General features: G+C 50.7%; 2 long non-coding RNA genes across 2 annotated transcripts; one reads left to right on the top strand and one right to left on the bottom strand.

Annotated features, from left to right (window-relative positions):
• Positions 1 to 6572: 6572 nt before the first annotated feature.
• On the bottom strand, positions 6573 to 9364 carry LOC103878620. Its single transcript, XR_004179120.1, has 3 exons — positions 8893 to 9364; positions 7206 to 7296; positions 6573 to 6675 (listed from the first exon to the last, which is right to left on the bottom strand). It is a non-coding gene; the product is annotated as an uncharacterized LOC103878620 (long non-coding RNA).
• An 8671-nt stretch (positions 9365 to 18035) lies between these two features.
• Positions 18036 to 19175, top strand: LOC100999265. The gene is made up of 2 exons (XR_001896264.3): positions 18036 to 18627; positions 18882 to 19175. It is a non-coding gene; the product is annotated as an uncharacterized LOC100999265 (long non-coding RNA).
• Positions 19176 to 21722: the final 2547 nt, after the last annotated feature.

Genomic DNA, 21722 nt, shown 5'->3' with positions numbered 1-21722 from the left:
TACTGTTATTTCTACTGTACAAATGCAGAATTATAATCTTCCAGGTTTGTAGGTGCTTTATAGATTCTGAGTGGTTTCATATTCATTACCTCATTCAATGTTGCAGTAACCTTGAGAGGTAGTGATCATGATCCTCACTTTATGAACGAGAGTGGGAGGGTGGGAGAATTCCCCAGGATTGTCCAGTCGGTAAATATCTTCTCTGTTTGTAAATAGCATCTTCCCAGATACATAGCCAGCTGTCTTGGGTCCCAGTCCAGCCTCTTCCCTGTGACATTCACACTCTGGTCATTTACCAAGGATCTTATAGCCCTTTTAACTCAGACTGAATCCAACACAGCCGTGAAGCTGGCAACCATGAAGCTGAGACTAGGTACGAGGACACACCTCCTATCAGGTGGGGCCTTGCCTTGCCTGCCTGACACTTTGCTGGGCTCAGAATGCTTCTCCAAATTCCCCCATGGAAAGAGGACACCTGGGGCACTTCTCACCTGCTCCTGCTTCGACAGTTTCCCTTGGCAGTCTCCTTAGAGGTGTCCCAGCAAGCTAGAGTCTGTCAGAGGACATTGAGGGCCAGGCCAGAGAAGTTTAGAAAGAGTCCCAGGACTACCTGAGTGCTGCTTTCACCTGCCACGGGGTAGCTATGCAGCCAGTCTTGTGGCAGAGGCTGGGGTTTCCTGGATCTTAGAAGTGTCACCTCTTCCACCCTCTCAGGACCCTGGGCTTTTGCACTCAAGCTGCCTCTGGATCTAGCAAAGGCCCTGAGCAATCTTTGGAATGGATGAGTTCGAAAAGCTGCATTAGAGTGGCTCCCCTCCTCCAACACCACCTCATCAGAGTTCCAAGGGATGCGTCACACCTAAGAGCTGATGAGGTATAGCAGGAGCACACAGGGGACCCAGAAACCTCGCATTGTGTTGGGAAAGAGCTCACTGACTCAGGTGCGAATCCCCCACTCTATCACAGGGCATCTCAGTTAAGATGAGGTAGAAATAAGAGCAACAGAAAATTCACAACAGCAGCTATTGTGTTGTTATTGAGTGGCCCTTGCCCTCATGGTTCAAGGTAGCACCTGCCTACCAAGCAGCAAAATACAGGGAGGGACAAAGAAGAAGGAGCAGACAGCAGATGCAAAACCTGTGTCTTAAGAAAGGTTCCCAGACACTGCTGCATGACGTGTCCACTTACTTCTCTTTGGCCAGAACTCAGTCATGTGACCACGCCTACCCACACAGGAGACTGGGAAATGCAGTCTTCATTCTGGGCAGCCATGTTTCCTGCCACAACTTTTCTTACCCCGATAAAACAGTAGCAAGTTATTGGAGACTAGCAGCTCCTACCAGACTAGATTGTGGCCTTGGGCAAGTCTCATGGCCTCTCTAGGCTTGGAGATAATGCTATCTTACCACAAACAAGTTGTATTAACTGAAGTCTCCGATGCAAAGGATCTAGCACAGAGCCTGGAATATACTATACACAACCTCCCCTTCCCTGTTCCTGCCTCCAGATATTCTGGAATGTGTGGCAGTAGCTCGCATGCTCTCAAATGTGGCCACAGCTCCTGCAGCCCGTGTCTGAGTGCTTTGTCTATGCAAACTCACAGGATCACACTGAAACTTCTTACCAGAACTTCTGAACCAGACCTCAGGGTAGTAGAGTAACTCTCAGTGACATTTAAAGAAGAAATAATGCCACTATCACACAAACTATTTACCCCTTGGAGTCCATGCATTATCCCATTCCATTCCTGCACAACCCCAGGCCATAGGAACTATTATCCTGACTGACAGATTTGGAAACTGAGGTTCAGAGAGGTTAAGCAGCTTGCCCAAGGTGACACAGATAGTAACTGGCTGAACTAGGATCAGATCCCGTCTATTTGGCTCCAAGTCCTTGTCCTGTAATCATCATGGTACAGTAGTGAAGGATTTCCCTGTTTGAAGTGTCTACTCACTGCCCGTTGATGGAACCTATTGTTAAAAGATCTCAGGGAGGAGTGGGCCCATGAAGGAAGCCTTTTCCCAGGTGAGGAGACTCAGCTGAGCTTTGGGGCCTGTGAGATGCTGATTACAGTTGTTACCAGGCAGGAAACCTAGGAAGACGCCTGGAGCCTGGAGACATGATGTGAGTCATAGCCTTGGACTTGCCTGCACACTCCTCATATTGCCCCAGCCTCAAGGGCAGACTGCCAGGACCAGATGGGAGTGGGGACAGCCCTGGACCCTGGCCAACAGCTCTGAAAAGAAAAAGCTTCTTCGTAAGCTGCAGTAAATCCTTAGGGTTAATTGCAGCCTGAGTGTTCATTTCAAAGACCTCACTTCCTGAATCCCAGGAGCATCCAGGAGAATGGGACCAAGGTGGCCCAGCCCAAAAAAAGCAAGACACGAACACTGTCTCAACCTGTACGTTCTCAAGGATAAAGAGGGCCCCTACTAGCAAGACAAATGGGTGGCGCCTATGATCCTGGAGGGGCTGAGTACAGGGGAAGGATGGCATAGGAGACTCCCACCAAGAAGACAGTGATCCTGGGCTTGGGCGCCCACTCCCTGCCGGAGAACCCACCCTGGCCTGGCTTCAGGAGCCCTCCAACCTTCACCCTCAAGCCACTTGACCTCCACCTACATCCAGCACTGCTCCCTGGGGGAAGGCAGGGGTGTGACTTCTTGGTAGTCTCATCTGGCCTGTCTCCCCCAGGAGTGAGAGCTCCCCGAGGGGAGGGCTGTTGCAGGCCCCTTCTGGACCTCAGTTCCTGCAGTGGTCCCCCAGTTACGCTTCCCCACTAAGTGGCTGACAGAGCATTTGCCCAGCATCGCGATCCTTTAGCCCAGAACCCTCCCTGAGCAGGCCCAGGATATAGAAACGGTCCAGCGTTGGCCTTTGACCGGGGAGAACAGGGTGAGGGGGAGACCCAGGCGCGGACTCCTGCGGGGGTCTGGGTGGGCCCAGTGACGTCAGTTCTGGTTCTCCAGTGAAGTAGACCAATTCCAGGGCGGCCCCCAACCTGCTGTGTGATCCTGGGACATTTGCTTAAACTCTCTGAGCCTCATCTTTCCTTCCACATGATAGGGAGACGATCTTACCTTTGGGAGAATGACTTGAAGTAAATCACTCTGACCCCCTAGACGGAAGAGGAGGGAGCGAGAGAATTTCTGCCATCCCACAGGACCCAGCACAGAGGAGTTAATAAGCTGGCTCCCCCAGCTTATTAACCACAGACCGGGTGTGCGCGCCCAAGCTTACCGGCAGAGGGCGCCAGGCCTCCGCTTGGTGCTTGAGCCTCGAGGCCCAGAAAAGGTACCTGGTCCCCAGAGGTCTGAAATCGCCGATTGTGTTTATTCAAAGCCAGTCACCATTGCTCACCCGTCTGACTTCCTCTGGGTGTGTGTGGACGGGCGTGCGTGTGACCGCGTCTGTGCACCGGGGAAGGTGCTGTGGGTTTTGTGCTGAGCCAGGGGTGGGGCTTCTCCTGTCCGCCAGGTCTTGGGCTCCCGGCAGCGGCCGGCAGGGGCGGTGCCGATGCTGCAGGAGGGTCAGGAGCCACTGCCTCGTGCTCAGCCCTACGGAAGCCACTCTGTGTGCCCTGCAGCGGGAAGGACCCACCAGGTAGACCACCTCCTTGGCCGATGACCCCTGCAACAGAGCCGTCTCTCCGGTGCTCCTGCTAGCCAAGTCAGTGTGAGGTCCGGACGGAGGAAGCCCTGCTTGTTTCTCTGTTCAGAGGAAAGGAGTCAGGGGATTGTAAAATAGGCCTTGGGTTCTTGGACAAGAAGACAAAACCAAACCAAACTTAGGTTCTTGGACAAGAAGACAAAACCAAACCAAACCAAAAGCCTGGTGAGATCACTGTCTTACCCAGACGCAGGTGATTGCTCAGGTGGGATCAGCCAGCCTGGGCTCTGATACCTGCCGGGCCAGGTGAGGCACATGCACAGGGGAAGGGGGTTAGCATGGCCTCTGCCTGGGACTCCCAGCCTGAGGGGGCAATGCATCCTCACCCCAAGAGACAACTGTTTGCAGGATGATACTCCCCAGGATAGTCAGGCTGTTCTGGGAGGCAGCCTGTGGCCACACAGGGTGGAGAAAGCGAACTCAAACTGTGAAGTAGACAGGGCTAGCGGAGGCCCCTCCCATCTGCCCTGTCAGCATCCCCTTTTTGCTTCGCCACTTCCCAGAATCACCCTTTTCATAGACACTTACACATAGATGACCACCATGTGATCATCTTTCCCAGGCTGAGGGTAGAGACAGGAGCTGGCAGAGCAGGGAGGGTGCTGGGCAACTACTACAGGATCATGAACCCTGGGGAAGGCTCCTGATGGTGGTAGGTGGCCGAGGGGGCGGGGCACCAACAAAGGCTTCCAAGACCCTGAAGGAGGCGAGGCACGCTGAGTCTTAAGGAGCCAGAGGTGTCATCTTATCAGGTGACAGGAGTGAGGCCCCACGGTAATGCCTGCTGTGGAGGGGCCAGTGGGCTAGGCAGGCACCCACAGCAGCTGTGGTAACTTCGGGCAGACTATAAGGCTGAGTTATTTTACAAACGCTTATTCTGTGAGGTTGGTAGAAAAATGAAGCTCAGAGAGGTTACGTAACTTGTCCCAGGACACACAGCCAGGACTTTTGCCTGTATATCCCAAGCTGTAGCCTGAACTGGCTCCTTAGGTAGCCTCTGCCCCTCCCACCACCTCAACTCCCTGAAGCAGAACCTCGGTTACAGTGGCAGGGCCCGTCTTGTTTTGACAGTTCTAGAACTTGTCTTTGTTTTATTTTTCAGGTGACCAGAATTGGTTAACACCTACAGGCCTGGCTCACCCAACCAAACATACAGTAGGTGGGTGAATGGATAAACAGAACGCCACTGTGACCGCTTACAATGAGCTCCAGTCCATTTAGAAGGCTGGTGTCAGGAATTGGCTCAAGTCATCCATTCCCTCCTGGTGATGCTGGGCAAATGCAGAACCAGAGCAAATGGAGCCAGCCTTTCTCGAAGGATTCCTCAATCTGTCAGACTGGGCTACAGAAATGTGTGACGTGCCGGGAAGTGTCAGGGAAAGTGTGGCTCAGGAGTGACCTGGATTGTAATCTTAGCTCTACCAGTTCTTAACAACATGTCCTTGGCAGGTCACTTAAGCCCTGGCCTGTTCATCTGATACATGGAGATGATCATAGAACAATCCAGAGAGTTGCTGGGAGGAGCATACAGATGATGTGCTGTGCAATGACTAGGTCTGGGCAGATGCAACATAAACAGTAGCTCTTGCTATTACTGGGCAGCTGGGTGACTTCCCTGTCTACAGAAGGCATATTTACAATGGCCACTGTCTGCATGCTCTTCTTCTTCACCCCGGTCAGCCCTGGGTCCTCTCACAAGCCCTTGCTATTCCTCAAGCCCTTCCCTTATCACAGTGTCTCTCCAGTCAGGCAGGTGCCAAATAATCCATTGGGCTACAATTTGATTTAGTGACATTCTTTTTTCTTTTCTTTTCTTTTTTTCTGAGATAGAGTCTAGCTCTGTCGCCCAAGCTGGAGTGCAGTGGCATGATCTTGACTCACTGCAACCTCCACCTCCTGGGACTACAGGCACACACCATCATTCGTGGCTAATTTTTGTATTTTTTGTAGAGACGAGGTCTCACTGTGTTGCCCAGGCTGGTTTCTCAAACTCCTGGGCTCAAGCGATCTACCCGCCTTGGCCTCTCAAAGTGCTGGGATTACAAGCGTGAACACCATGCCCCGCCAACTGAGTGCCATTCTTACCCTAAGGGTGCAGAGCGCTCAACTCGAGGGAGATGTTTTCTGGTTCTTAGAGTGGATTTGAAGATACTATATCTCACTTCCCTCAGCCACATGCCTTCCCTGAGTGACACGTTTCCCAGGTGACAGGTTTCCAAGTCTGGGGGACCTGGGACAACAGCCTGATACTGCCACTTGCCACAGTGTGTGACCTTGGGCATGTTTTTTGCCCTTATGGAATCCCAGATTCCTTATGTGTCAATCGGGGCACATTCAGCCACAGAACTGGGAGAGGATACCAGCGTTAAAGTGTCTAACGCCTGGCCCAGTGTGAGGAGGGACTTGGTAAGTGATCATTGTCTCATAGTCATGACACTGATGCTGGGTTTTATAAGTTTCAAATTTAGAGATTTTACTGAGCCCATGGGAGAGAAAGATCAACTTCACAAACAGGGCTATGGGGCAGGTTCCCCGCAGGCGTCTGAACCAGGTTGGCTGAGTCCCTCCGCTCCTTGGCCTCAGCTCTGTCTCTGATCCTGCTAGTATGAACTGCCGGTGGAGAAGGGGGAGATAGGGGAGGATGCTCCCAGAGTGATCTGCTTCCCCCATTGCCCGCAGACTGGTTTCTTACCTGGAGACCTGAGGGACCAAGGAACTGAGGCTGGAGCTGCCCAGAGGAATCTGAAGATTTGGGGTTGGTGGGTGGAGAAGAGGGTGTGGGGTGCTGCTTGGGCCAGGAGGATGCAAACCTTTTGGAAGAGCCTTTCTTCCCCCCAGATGGCCCCTTCCCAACCTCTACCCCGTCCACACTCTCTACACAAACCTCTGAAGGAGAGAGACAGCCCCCAAACTGGTCTTCTTGAAGATACCCCAATTCAGGTTCACCCTCCAAGAAAGCACACTCCTAAGAAAGCCAACTCTATCCGTGCTCTGGTTGGAAGCCTGCTGTGGATGACATGAACACGAACCAGCCTTAGAACATCAGGATCCCCCAAACTGTGCTTCACACACAGCTCACGGATGTCCTTCACAGCTGCCATTTCTATCCCTGCTCATCACCATCCTGTGGGTTAGCAGAGCAAATGTTTCTATTCCCATTTTACAGACCAGGGAACTGGGTCCCAGGAAGGAAGGGGCCTGCTGAGGTCACACGGCCTATCCTTCACACTAGAGTACATGGAGAACAGGACTTGTGTCTCCCAGGGTGGCCCCTGACGAGCCGAGGGCCCAGGAGGGTGTTTGGCTGACTCGAGTGCTCAGTTCAGCTGCCTGGTGAGATGTACCAAGTCCTAGTACTTTAGAAGGGTGGGAGACAGCCAGTGCCTCGAAACAGCACCCTGTCCGCCCCCAGCCAGGCCCTGACCTGCTGGATGGGGCTCAGACTCAGGAAGAGCTGCTGGAAACCCAAGTTCCCCCTTGGCTAGGAACGGAAGGGTTTGGAAGCACTTGGGGAGGAACCTGCCCTCAGTACTTACCTGTGGGAGTCTGGGGTTTCCCTCTGTTTCCTTGTCCCTCTGGGTTTTTGCGTTACTTTGTTTTTGGTTTTCTTTTTCTTTTTCTCCAGGGCTGACAATAAAAGGGGAGGCAGTGGTATGAATTTCTGAGCTGGAAATCTGGAAGGGGAACTGAGCTAGACTCTGATGTGTATCACATTAATCCTGTGTAACATTTCTCACAGATCTGCCCGTGCTGTGTCTTTGAAAATTGTCATGGCTAGCCAAGGTGGGTGGATCACCTGACGTCAGGAGTTCAAGACCAGCCTGGCCAACATGGTGAAACCAAACCCCATCTCTACTAAAAATACAAAAATCAGCCAGGCATGGTGGCGTGTGCCTGTAATCCCAGCTACTCGGGAGGCTGAGGCAGGAGAATCGCTTGAACCTGGGAGGTGGAGTTTGCAGTGAGCCAAAATCGCATCACTGCACTCTAGCCTGGGCGACAGAGTGAGACTCTGTCTCGAAAAATAGAAAAAAAAAATTGTCATGGTTTGAACCCATACTTGGGGGCTCCATCTCTGTCTCTGACTGTCTATCTGCCTCTGCCTCCCTCTGTCTCTGCCCATTTCCTGTGCCTGTCTTTGTCTCTACGTGTGTGTGTGTACAAATACATATATGTGTATGTGTGTGTGTGTGTATATATACACACATATATATATATTCTGTCTTTCTCTGTTGCTATCTCTCCCCTGACCAATCTGATCTGAAGGATCACAGAGCTGGATGGGACAAGGGTCACCATCTCATCCATTCACAGCCTTTTATCAAGATGGTCTGTGAACCATTGGATGTAGGTTAGGTTTTGAAACAAACTTCCCCTTTCTGCCCCACTGGGGCATCAGTTCATGCTCAGCTTGGGTTTAACAGTCTCCAAATTTCCTCCTTGAGCCAAATTCTCACCCTTCCTGCTGCCGTTTGGACACTTGCTTTGGTGTCCTGTGGGGAGTAATGATAAGGCAGAGGTCACAGTCCTGGCCCCCACCCAGCCTTGCCTGCGGCCAGTGAAACTGGTGTTTGCCGGGGCGGTCCTGGCCAGGAGAGAGGAGGAGGGGCAGAGGCAGCTGGGCAGTGTGAGCAAGATGCCACGGGGGCCCGGGGGAGACTGCAGCCAAGTGCTGTGTCTGAGGATATTTATAGACGGACACACAGAGAGACACGCACGCAGGGACAGAGTACGGTTTGTTTCCTGGAAACGTGGACTGTTCTCTCAGTCCTACCAGATTTCCGAGGGAGCGTCATGCTGAAATAGGGAAAACTGTGTCCGCTGTCTGGTGTCCACCCTCCACAGAAGGAGAGATCTGATTGGCTCCACTCCCCCTTGGTAACTGCAACGACTGCCCCTGGCCTGGGGAAGCCCTTTCCAGGCATTCCTGACTGCCCTGCTCATTTCTCTGTCTCATCTCACCTCCCAGGCCTCCTCGAGCTGCTCCCGCAACAAGACACTGCACCAGTGCTTGCCCTTCTCGGGGCCTTGCCTCTGCCCCTCCTGGCCTTTGCACACACAGCTCTGTCTGCCAGGAATGCTTTTCCATCCATTCCTACCCTTCTGGCAAAGCCCTGCTCATCATCTGCCCACACGTCACCTCCTCTGAGGGGTCTTTTCTCACCTCTCCTCTGAGAGCTTAGGACTTTGCACGGTTATATCGCTGTTGTTATTTCTATTTACCTCTGTCTCCGCCTCCAAACCGTAAATTCCTCAAAGTCAAGGACTTCTCTTACTCATCTTTGCATCCTCAACATGTAGACCAGTTCCTGAAGCAGAGCTGATGAGCAATGGAGAATTGTTGAATGAATAGATGAGATTTTTACAGCGTAGCTGCTAAGAGTTCAAGGTCCGTGTTCAGTGGAAGATTTGGTTTAAATACCAGCTCTATGTGAACTTAACCTGGAATTAGAAAACAAAACAAAACAAAAACCAAAAATAAATAAATAAATGCCAGAGCTCTGTCTCTTGCTAGCTGTGTGATTTTTCCAGTCACTTGGCCTCTCTAAGTGATTCCACGTCTATAAAGTGGGCTATAACAATAGAACCTTGCAAAGGCCCGGTGCAGTGACTCACGACAAATCCCAGCACTTTGGGAGGCAGAGGCGGGCGAATCACAAGATCAGGAGATTGAGACCGTCCTGGCTAACACGGTGAAACCCTGTCTCTACTAAAAATATAAAAAATTAGTCAGGCATGGTGGCAGACGCCTGTAGTCCCAGCTACTTGGAGGCTGAGGCAGGAGAATGGCGTGAACCCAGGAGGCGGAGGTTGCAGTGAGCCCAGATCGCGCCACTGCACTCCAGCCTGGGCGACAGAGTGAGACTCCATGTCAAAAAAAAAAAAAAAAAAAGAAAAAGAAAAAAGAAAAATGCAGTAGAACCTTGCTTATGTGATTAACGTAAAATTTTAACGACATTACATATTCACATAGTTATTCACATAGTGCCTGGCACACATAGGTTTTTCTCACAACCCACATTTTGTCAGCCAACCCTGTAGATTCCTCCTTTAAAATGTCCAGTCTCTTCTTACCTTCCAACTGCCAACAACCCAAACCAAACCACCACCATTTCCCACTGACACCCAGCTCTCACTTATTTCCAGCACAGCTGTCAGAAACAGTCTCTTAAAAATATGTCACATCATCTGACTCCTCTGCCAAAATTCTCCTCGGCCGCTCCTTCTCGCTAAGAGGAAAAGCCCAGGTCCTCATCATTCTCATCATGGCCTATGATGCCCTTTAAGATGGTGTCCCCCACCACCTCTGACTCCACCTCTTTGCTTTCTCCCCTGCTCTCCTGTCTCCAGCCGCATGCCACTCTGCCCCAGTGCCTTTCTATGTGCCATTCCTCAGCTTGGAATTCTATTCCTTCAGAATCCTCATGCCTCCCTCAAAGGCTACTTTCTCCATGAGGCCCTCCCTGGCTGTCCAATCTAAACTTTCAATCATATGCTCGCTGTTGACACCTTCTTTTTTTTTTTTTTTTTTTTTGAGATGGAGTCTCGCTCTTGTTGCCCAGGCTGGAGTGCAGTGGTGGGATCTCAGCTCACTGCAGCCTCCGCCTCCCAGGTTCAAGCGATTCTTCTGCCTCAGCCTCCCGAGTAGCTTGGACTATAGGCATGTGCCACCATGCCCAGATACTTTTTTGCATTTTTAGTAGAGATGGGGTTTCATGATGTTGGTTAGGCTTGTCTTGAACTCCTGACCTCAAGCAATCCACCTGCTTTGGCCTTCCAAAGTGTTTCTTACAGGCGTAAGCCATCACACCTGGCCTCACTATTGGCTCCTTCTATCCCACTTTGCTGCTGGATTATTTCACATTAGCCTTTATCACTAATAGTATTTATCATTAATAAATACCATTAATATCTATCAATAGTAAATATCATTAATGTTTTAGGTATTTCCTTATTTGCCGTCTGTCTTCCCTAGTAGCATATAAACTTCAAGGGAGCAGGGGTTTTTGCCTGTCCATGTTCGTTGCCGTATCCCTAGCATGTAGAACAGTCCGGCATGAATGAGTACTCAGTAAATACTTTGTTGAATAAGTAGATCAGATCTGGGAAGTTTTGCTAGAGTATATTTCCCTCTGTTTACAAGAACTTGGTGCCCTGAGACTGTGAAGAGGAGAGCTTATACTGATGTAAAATACGAAAACGTAGCATCCCAGAGATCTGGGTGGGGCTCGGTCACTCCTCCTTGCCCCTGGGCAGCCAGAACTGACTCAGGAGGCAGAACCCCAAAGCGTGCTTCTGCCTCAGACTGGATTTTCCCCTCCTTCCAGCCCAGCCCAGCTGCCTCCAGTAGAGGGCTTGGCTGGGAACTTCAAGCTTGTCCTTTTCTCTGGAAAGGATGAGCACTGGGCCTCCACCCTTGGAAGAGGGAGTGGCAGGTGAAGATGACCCACAGCTAAACGGCTGCTAGCTGCCTTTCATTCAGTTTTCTTGGGATTCCCACAGGGCCTTCGTAGGGAAAAAAAATCAATGCCATCCTCCTTGGACTTGGTTTTCCAAGAAAGCAATGCTCTTCGCTGGGCATGGTAGCTCACGCCTGTAATCCCGGCACTTTGGGAGGCCAAGGCAGGAGAGAATCACCTGAGCCCAGGAGTTCGAGACTAGACAGGGAATCATAGGGAGATCCCGTCTCCACACATAATTAAAATAAAATAAAATAAAATAAAATAAAATAAAAAACTAGTGGGGCATGGGGTAGCGTGCACCTGTAGTCCTCACTACTCAGGAAGCATCCGTCTTGTCTCTCCAGATACACTGAGCATTTGCTGACAGCACAGACCCTGTTTTATTCACCTTCGTTTGCCAGTACTTTAGAGCATGGTAGTTGCTCAGTAAGTCTTTATGGCTTTAAGGAAAAGCACATGGGACACAATTATGCTCAGGGCTTGGTGTGTGCTAGAAGCTGGAGAGGGGCTAACCAGTGAGTTTTCCTTAAAGTGAAGATCTATGATACGGGGATTAGCCATGGATGGGAGGACTACACAGCAACATGCCTTGAGGTTGGAGCCGAGCCGCCTGCCTGCGGACCGTCACTGCTGCCTCTGTAACACGAGCTGACTTACTAAGTTAACTGTGTGCTAAGTGTTGGTCTAGGCATTCCACACAGAGTATCTCACTTAATTCTCATAGCATGTTGAGGTAGGGACTGTTGTTACACATATCACGGGCATATCAGGGGCTGTGCTGTTTGCGGGGGTAAAGGCTATGAAGCAGTTGGCGCAGACGCCACGCATGTATGTTGAAGGTAAAGGGAGGAGTCAGGAAGAGGGACTTCATCGACATGGAAACCTCAGCAAGTGACACATGAGGTAGCATGTGCTTTTCAGAGCAGACAAGCCCGGTGCCTTCAATCCTAACACCATTGGTATCAAGCTGCACAGGGTCTCAGAAACATCCTTCAGGATTCCCCAGTCCCTGGAAGTTCGAACTTCAAAAGCCCACCCTAGGAGTCAAGGGTCCCAGCCCTGTGAACATTTGTCTGATGTGCTGCCTATTATTGGTCCAGTCAGCCAGCTTTCTTCCCATTTGAACTAGCAGTGAAATAATTATGAAACCACCCTTACTGCCCCCCACCCCCAACCTGCCGAAGTCTTCCTAGAAAAGCATCCTGCTGTTTTTCACTGTAACTCCCATCAGGCAGAAAGCCCCGGAACGCCGGGCAGGGAAATGTTCACCCGACCCCATGAGGCCTCCCTGGGCCCTCCTTGCCCCTCTCCCACTCCCAGTTCCCCAGCCCCATGTCTAGGAACCTCTCTGGGTCCTCTGGCACTGGTGGTGGGGCCTCTGTTCTGCTCCCAGTCCCCTCCATCTGTCCTAAGAACACTCTCTCCAGGCTCCCAACTGTGAGTGACACATCAGATCCGGCAGCACAGGGTGCTCGTGGATGGAGGCAAGGTAGGAGGGTGACGGATGGTGACAGGATATAAGAAATTCAGAGAGCAGGAGAAATTGGAGAAGGCAGCAAGCCCACTGCCCTCCCTTCCAGCTTGGAGGCTAGATCATTAGACAAGGTCTGTAAATAACATCAGAGTGGCCTCTGGTTCTGTGTTTGAACTGTGACGTTCTACTCCCCAAATAGAACTTGACTATCTGATCCAGGCATTCCCTGGGCCTGGGGGAGCAGCAAGAACCTATCCCTCCCCTTCAGGGTACTCTAGAGCCAGGACCCAGGACGCCTCCCCAGCCCCGGCCCCCACCACCCAGCTCACACATCTACGAATCTGTGAGGTTGTACTGAAGGTATGGTTTGTGTGACCTTTGCAACACACCCATGTCCCTGGAGCACCTGAGGTCAGAGTTTTCAACAGTTCGTAAGAGAGACAAGTAGTGCTGTGTTTTCTCCCTGAAAATAAGCAGAGATTCTGATGCCCAGGGAACATCAGAGTGGGCTCAGAGGTCACTTTCTGTGGTCAAGCTCCACAGAAATTCAACCACTCGCTCCCCTGTGTTTTGGGTCTCCCAGGAGGCCCTTAAGAGTGTGTGCAGTGGGCAGTCCCTATGGGAGGGACCGAGAATAGGCAGGGTGGAGAACACAGCCAGGGCCATGCAAATGTGCAGCGAGGCGTTCTGTCCTGTTACAGTGTGTCTCCCTGCCACCCTCGGTTTTTCCCACCCTCTCAACCTTTCTGCTCCAATAATCCCTTCTCCCTCCGCAGAGCAGAGAGGTGACTGACGGGTCTGCCATCTGCTGCCTTCCCTCATGCTCCAGGTACCCTGTGCAGGAGTAATCTAAACGACTTGGGTAACCGAGATAAGATCCTTGCTGCCATTAAACATTGACAGGCCCCAGTGTGGTGAGTGCTCAGTTGCAGAGAAACTCCTGGACTAGTCCATGGGGAGGCAGAGAGACCACGGCAGCTGGGCCATTAAAAATGAATGGAAACCAACCCTTCTAAGGGGCTATGCCTCTTAAAGTGGCAGTTCTCCTGTTGGCTGGGGAAGATGCCAGGAGGATTCAGAAAAGGCCAGCAGGCCCAGGCCCTGCCCAGTATTCAAAGTCTCAGCTATTTGTGCCCTTCACACTCTGTTAGTTGGGCGGAAAGAGAGTGGGTTCTAGAATCAGGCAGATTTGAATTTGAGTCTCAGCTTGACCCTATAGTATGGGTTTAGGCACTCTGAACCTTAGTTTGTTCATCTGTAAAATGGGCTTAATACTTACTCAAAAGGTTATAAGAATGAAGTGAAATAATACATGTAAGTTGTCTAGTATGGTGTTTGGTCTATTAGAAATAATTACTTAAGGCTAGGCACGGTGGCTCATGCCTGTAATCCCAAGACTCTCGGAGGCGAGGCTTGAGCTCAGGAGTTTGCAACCAGCTTGGGCAACACGGTGAAACCCCACCTCTACAAAAAATACAAAAATTAGCCAAGTGTAGTGGTGCGTGCATGTAGTTTCAGCTACTCGGGAGGCTGAGGTGAGAGGATCACTTGAGCCTGGGAGATGGAGGCTGCAGTGAGCTGAGATCACGCCACTGCACTCCAGCCTGGGCGATATAGCCAGACGTTGTATCAAAAATAAATGAATAAATTAATAATAATAATAATAACTTACAAGTTAGTCCCCCCAGCCAGTTGCAGTGGCTTACACCTATAGTCTCAGCTATTCAGGAGGCTGAGATGAGAGGATCCCTTGAGCCCAAAGTTCGAGGCTACAGTGCATTATTATTGCAGCTGTGAATAGTCATTCACCCCAGCTTGGGCAACATAGTGAAACCCCATCTTAAAACAAAACAAACAAAAAATATTAGTCCCCTTCTCCCTTGCCCTTACTTCTCCTGGAAAGGGTGAGTTTCTTCTCAGACCCAAGTCTCCTCAGGAAGACCCTTTCTGGCCTGGTGGGATCTTTTCCCTGTTCTTCTCCTTCCCACAGCTTCCAGAGACCCTGGTCTCATTGTCTGTTCCCTTGCCTGCCTTCCTCTGCTAGACTGGAAGCACCCTGAAAACAGATATCTTAGCACCATTGATTTTCCAGTACCGGGTCAATGTCGGGTGTATACCAGCTGCTTGGGGAACGTTGAATTGAACTAAACTGATAAAAGCCTGATAAAACTGATTTAAAAAAGATATATTTGAGACCGATAAGTGGCAGGCAAATGACACAAGATGGAAGGAATGAGGGTAATTTGGCACAGAGAAGGTCATCCAGGCTGTCCAAGCTCACGGCTATCTTAGGTATGGTTAGTCCGATATCCTCACTTTGTAATGAAGGGGTCTGAGATCCAGAGAGGCGGTGGCTGAGCGAGAGAGTTCACCAGGCTCCTGACTTCTGGCATCATGCCGGAGAGCTGGGGCTGTCCCTCTCCCCTGTAAGCAGGGCAGGATGATCCTCCCAGGCCAGGTGCATGGTGGCTTACTCCCAGCTCCCCAGAGTCAGTGCAGGGTGAGTCTAAACCCAGAAAGCTCTTGTGACTTTGAGGCCAGCACCACTGTCCTCGGGGCACCTGGAATTTCTTGTTAGCAGGCTGGATGTGCACTTGACTTTGCAAATTTTGGCTCTAGCAATAGTGTCACATACTTCCTTGACTCTGGGAGGTCAAGCATTAAGTGGGAGTGTTTCTGAAGAAGGAAGAGGATGAGCCACGTCTGACATGGCCAGCCCTTTCCCTGCAGTGCCTGCTCCAAATAACAAACTGATTCAACCTGTCATTAAGTCATCCTGTTATTATGGACTCTGAATTGGTCCTCCATGGAACCACTTTGCAGCTTCCTCAGTGGAATGGCCTGCAGCAAAGATGGATGGGATACTTCTCAGTAGGACAGGAGGTGGGACAGCCATCCCAGGGTCCCAGTCAGCTTCTCTGATAAGATCTTTATAGCCTATTCTGTGGGATCATCATGAAGATTAAATAATACAATAAATGTGAAAGTTCTGGGATATAATATAGTTATAATAAATATATGGCAGGACAGGCACTGAATGAGTCAAGCCAGGCACACTTTGCCCAGGTGGATTTCTTAGTTTGAAAAGGTTCTCAGACCTTCCACTTCCTAATACTCCCAAATGGCTCTCATCACCCCATTGCTGTTGATGAATGGCTCCTCTGGCTTTCATAGTCCACAGGAAGGAACTGAGCATTCTCCTCTCACTGAACCTGGAGTTCAGAGGCCAGGAGCAACATAATATATTATATATAATGTCATATATATTATATATTGATCATGCTTATTACCCCAGCACTTTGGGAGGCTGAGGTGAGTGGATGGCTTGAGCCCAGGAGTTTGAGACTAGCATGGGCAACATGGTGATACCCCTTCTCTTAAAAAAAAAAGAAAAGAAAAGAAAGAAACAAAGGTGTGAGAATCAGGGAGAGAATTTCTTTTTCATAATGGTAGAGAAATTAAACTAGGAGGCCTCTTAAGTAAAGTCCTTTCTTATAATAACAATACTGAGCCCTAAGTGTTTTGCACATAGTAACTCATTAATCAAAAACAATCCTATGTGATAGATATTGTTGTAATTTCCACGTTATGGATGAGGAAACTGAAGCACAGCGAATATTAGGTAACTTGTTGAAGATAAGATTTGAACCCAAGCGGTCTAGCACAGCGGCTGGAACCTCCGACCACCCATCCCACAGTTCTGCATCTATTAGAAGACCACTCTGGAGAGTTTCCTGGGGGAGGAGGAACTCTTGTTACAATAATCAATAATCAATCAAATTTCCAAGGAGATTTCTCTGGACCTTTGGAGGGAGATTCAAAGCCCTTCTCCATCCCACTTCTAGGTCTGCTTGCTAAGTCAGGGATAAAGCTACCCTGGATCTTCTGGAACTTTCTGCTCCTTGAGGCAGGAGGGCATTTGTTTGCCCAGGACATCCCAGCTCAGAGGCTCATTGGCCCCAGAAACGTGGCTGGCATGGAGGTGGGCTATGCCAGTCAGCTTTCAGACTGGAAGCTTCTAGGTATGCTTGTCCTCCACCACACCTCTGCAAGGTGAGCCTGGGACTGGGAGGGACAGCCTGCTGAGGACTGAGAGCATGGGACCTTTATGACTGTCCCACTCCTTCTCTGCAAATCATTCTCTAAAAGGCTTCCCAGGGCTTGATTCTGCAGGGTTCTCTGAGCTCCTCTTGCAGGCAGCTGTCTTTCGGTTCACTATTGTATCCCAGTGAATCCAAAATTAGCTTGATTCACAAGAGAAAATGAGCACAAAACTCCTCTATAGCCAGAGAGCAATGTCTATAAAGTCCTATGTGGTAGAAATAAGGCTTTGCCCCAAGGAGCCATCTGGCTGTGTGCCCTCTCCCCCCCACACACTTCCATTTGGCACACTTATTGTTATCCTGTGCTGTGACGGAACAGAGGTACTGGCCACAGATGCATTGCAGAGGAGCCAGCTTATACTCCCATGGTGCTAGGAAGGAGGCAGAACAGGTAAGACAAGCACACAAACCATGGAAAAAACTGGAGGAAACTTTCCACACTTCTTAAGCAATGGATGCATTTCCCTGTGGTGTAGATTGAGTAAGTAAGCCAAAGGAGACAGGATGGGGTGGATTCAGATGCCCAGGGAGGCAAATCTTGGTTTGGGGTTTTCAGGAAGGCAGGGCCACTAGTAGAGATGGCAGCTGGTGGTGACCTGGGGTCTGTGGAGGTGGCAGGCAGAAATAGCAACTCGTGTGTCCATGGTGGCACCATTTTCAATGCACCTTCATAACCACATCTCTTTTGATCCTGACAGTCACTCTATAAGCAGTTTGCCACTGTCGTTTTTCAAATGAAAACACTGAGGCTTAGAGGGGTTTCTGAGTAGCTGTGAACTCAGGACTTCACACTCCCGATTCTTCCCTTGGCCTGCAGTTTGCCTGGCGAAGTCATAGGAGATATCTCCATGGCACCGCATCAGCCCTTACAAAGCAGGAAACCTTGATTTCTACAGAGGCTGTTTCCTCCCAGCCTTGCGCAAGGCCCACTGCAGAGACAAAATCATGGTGGCAAAAGTGTGAATGCCAAAGCCACACTGGTAAGAGCCAGTGGCCGGGCAGCTGCAGTCACCCAACCGAGGGTGGACAGGTGTGTCTCAGTGGCAGGCAGAGGCTGGTCACCACAGGGAGGAGGGAGCCTGTGGGCGGCCCAGGGGCTGCCCCTCTATGCCCAGGGGAGTGGGTGGAGGCCTGAGGGGAGCCAGCCTGTGCTGAGATTTTGGTCATCAGAGGTTGGGGTGAGGGGTTGGGGAGGTAAAGCAAGAGTCTCTTATGTTTAAACCAATCAATGAGAGGACAGCTGTTCTTTGTTTCCATGAGCTCAGCAGAAGAGGAAACGGTTTGCCTGTGTGGTGGGGGAGGAAGGGAGGGCGGGGTTGTAGGTTAGTGCTCTGGCTGTGAGGAAGTGGAACTTGTTACCCAAGGACTTCCCTTTTAGAATGTTTGCTTTCCTACCAGGAAGAGTGGCTTGGCTCTCTGCTGAGGCTCTCAGAGGTTCTCCCAGCCTTGGGAACGCTGAGTAAAACCAGTCAGCACAACGTCCCCCTGTGGAGACTGGTATTACCTTGCGTCTATGTGTGGCGACAGTGGGCATCCTTTGGCCTGCGCAGCGCAGGGCCGCTCCCCTCCTTTCCTCCTGTCCTCCCTTCTTCCCTACCCCCCCCCCCCTCTCTCGGAGGACAGAGTCTGCTCCCTTAAATTCTACTGGGGCCTTTTTCAGGCCTCCATCCCTGGGATTTGCCGGTAGAAGAAAGGGAACCAGCGTTGACTGAGCTCCTACTATGTGCACTTCCTGGGCCTGGCACTGGGATCACAGGATGAATGAATAAGGCATATTTCCTGCCCTGAGGAGGTGTCCATAGGGGAAGTCGGAATTAAGCCACCTCCAGAATTCTGAGGTCAAGGGAACGTCAACAGAACTGTGAACAAAATGCCCAAAGCCATGAAAATTGACAGAGACTTGAAGGGGAGGAATGGGGTAGGAGCTTGTGCCGAGGATGAGAAGGGAGAATTCGCCTGGTGGAAAACTGATAGCTAGGGGCTGTTTTCAAAGTATTTTCACAAACGTTTATTCTCTTGACTCTCACAATAAATGAAGCCAGCCAGAAAGTATTCCGCCTATTTCAGTGATAAGGAAATTGAGGCTCAGAAGGGTGGAGTGGCCCAGGGCAGGGCGAAGCTGGGGTGGAAGCATTGGTCTTGTGCTTCCACACTCATTGCACTTTCTTCCAGGCCAGGCTGAGGTCAGGATGGTAGACGAGGTGGTGGAGGTGATGAGGTACCAGAGCAACCTCGAAGAAAGGTGAGAAGCAGGGGACCACCAAAGGCAAACCTGGAACACCTGGTGACTCCGGCTAACTCTCCATGTGGTGTCCAAGAGGACTTTTCTGATACTGCTACCACTGCTAATAGTAATAAAAGTTACTATTTAATGTGTTTACTATGTGTTGGGCGCGCAAATATTGTGGAAAGAGTGAACATATGTGCAGAATGCTTAATAAACGTGATCTCTTTTTATCTTCAAAAGAACAATGCAGGCCAGGTGCGGTGGCTCATGCCTATAATTCCAGCACTTTGGGAGGCCAAGGCAGATGGATTGCTTGAGCTCAAGGAGTTGGAGACCAGCCTGGGCAACATGGCAAAACCCCGTCTCTACAAAAAATACCCAAAAAATTAGCCAGGCATGGTGTTACATGCCTGTGGTCCCAGCTACTCCAGAGGTTAAGGTGGGAGAATCGTTTGAGCCCAGGAGGTCAAGGCTGCAGTGAGCTGTGATCCTGCCACTGCACTCCAGCTTGGGTGACAGAGTGAGACCCTGCCACAAAAAAAAAAAAATCAATACGATTAATACTTTTACTTCTATTTTGCAAACAAGGAAATTGAGGCTCAAAGAGGTTGGGAACTTGCCAGAAGACCTACCAGCAAGTGGCACAGCTAAGCTCCCATCTGACCCCAAAGCCCACACCCATAACCACTATGCAGTACTGTCCAGGCAGACACACAAACACTACCCCATTGTTTTTATTCTTCAGCAACTTTGGTATCATCGAGTCCCAGGACACTGGCTCCTGAGGAAGGAAGGCACCTCCAGCAGGCTTTAAAATTCCCAGGCATGAGAAACCATGTTCACCAGCCACCCTGAGGATAAGCCTCAGAGACAGGGACTGTGGCCAAGCCTCAGAGACAGGGACAATGGCCAAGGCAAACTTGCCACATCCTTGGCCAATGCCCTGCCAAGGAGGGCCACTAGCTGTTTTTCATGCCTCAAACTCCCACTCTATCGCAGCACCCAGAGCTTGGGGATGGGGTGAGTTTTCCACCCAGACAACTCTCCACCAGGGAGAGACTGGGCCAGGGGAAGCAGAGAGAGGAAGTAGGTCTTAGATAGAGGAGCGAATGTGGGTGGCTAAGCACTGTGGGTGTGAAGGGATGGTTGGGAGGCCCTGGGGACTTTCCCCGGAGGCTGAGATAGCCAATTTACTCCCCAACCCACCACAGGCAGGCACGCACACCCACAATTTCAGGCGAGATGGGGCAGGCCTCTGAGAACAGCACTCCAACAGGATTTATCTGAGTGCACAGCTGGACTCAGAAATCAGAGTGCCCCCCACAATGAAGTGCCCCCGGAAAATGAAGGCTCCATGAATGAGCCCTGAGTTCTCATTGCAGTTTCTCTTCCTTTTCTGTTTTTTTTCTTGGCCTCTGCCTGACAAGAGGCCTCCGGAAACCCTCATTTTTTAGGCTGCTTCTCCATCAGCCCCTAGGCCAGACCTTTTTATTTGACTGGTCTGAGGAAGAGATGGGGAGGCTGCTTGGCTGATGAGAAGCCAGTCCCCTTACAGCAGCACCTCTTCTGAGACTTTCTGGGGGTCTCTGGAAACACAGATGCCAGTTGTTCTTTTTGTTTGCTTGTTTCAGGACAGAAGAGATTGAGTTTCAATAGGAGACGTGATTGTATTTAAACACCCATGGGAAAATCCCTAGGCTCTGCAGTATGTCATATGCGTCTTTGACACCACCAGGCAAAATGTGCAGGCTGTGAAACACATTTGGACGTCCAAAGAGCAGATCCTCCAGAGCACAAATACCTGCGCCCACCCCAGGACAGAAGTGCTCAGGCAGGTGTCACCAGCGCAATCCCTGGCCTCCGACTTCCCCGGCTCCACGCCCCCCATTCACACAGAAGCTCAAAGACAGTCCACGACCTTGGCTGGCCACACTCAGTCCTCGGCTCTGGCCGCCTGGGCAGGGGTTAACCCAGCTAGGTGTGGCCGCTCCCTCCCGCCACCCGCCTCCTCCCTTCTGCGCCGCGTCACTTGTTTTTCTGCCGGGCTTTCCCGCCTCCCGCCGGCCGCTGACGTGGACCGGGGGCGTCACAGCCTCTACCTCGGCCGCGGGGAAGTGCTTCCCTTATATGGGCACAGACTCCGGAGGGGCCGGCAGGGCAGGGGCGCTCGTGGGGAGGGCAACAGCTGCCAGCCATCAAGGGCCAGGCTCTCCTCTCCCAAACAATGCCCAGGCCGGGGCAAAGGTGACCCGCATTTGGAAAAGGGACGCTGGCTTCCCCGTCTCCTCCCGAGAGCCAGAGCCCAGGCGGGCAGCCTTCCCAGACGCTGCTGCTCTGCATCCTCCCTCTGTGGGTTTCTCATGAAATGTGCAGAGCTAGATTGAAATGCAGATGACCAGGTGGCCTTTCTTTTTTATTTTATTTTATTTTATTTATTTATTTTTTAAATAAATTTATTTATTATTATTATACTGTAAGTTGTAGGGTACATGTGCATAACGTGCAGGTTTCTTACATATGTATACTTGTTCCTTGTTGGTGTGCTGCACCCATCAACTCGTCATTTACATCAGGTATAACTCCCAATGCAATCCCTCCCCCCTCCCCCCTCCCCATGATAGGCCCCGGTGTGTGATGTTCCCCTTCCTGAGTCCAAGTGATCTCGTTGTTCAGTTCCCACCTATGAGTGAGAACATGCGGTGTTTGGTTTTCTGTTCTTGTGATAGTTTGCTAAGAATGATGGATTCCAGCTGCATCCATGTCCCTACAAAGGACACAAACTCATC

This window comes from Papio anubis, chromosome 1 (assembly GCF_008728515.1).
Source record: "Papio anubis isolate 15944 chromosome 1, Panubis1.0, whole genome shotgun sequence".
NCBI classification, from domain to species: Eukaryota; Metazoa; Chordata; class Mammalia; order Primates; family Cercopithecidae; genus Papio; species Papio anubis.
Note: the sequence above shows the minus strand (reverse complement) of the source record. Positions and strands in the feature narration are given on the sequence as shown.